Raw genomic sequence first — 246 nt, forward strand, 5'->3', positions numbered from 1 at the left:
TGACATCAAGGCTCATCTAAAATAGAGAGGTTGTAATATTCTTCAAAATTGAGTGAGTAGCAGATTGACCATATGCTAATTCAAATTAGTCGATGTAGTATTAAACATCAGCTTAGATATTTCACATGTTCTCTGTCATCTCCTAGAATAAATTTTATTGCAGTATTCAGACCGATATTTCTCTAACTTATGTATCTGAGGTAGTCAGCATTGTAAAAAAATGCAAAAGAAAGAAATACAACACTA

This window comes from Streptopelia decaocto, assembly GCF_964273445.1.
Source record: "Streptopelia decaocto genome assembly, chromosome: 4".
Lineage (NCBI taxonomy): Eukaryota > Metazoa > Chordata > Aves > Columbiformes > Columbidae > Streptopelia > Streptopelia decaocto.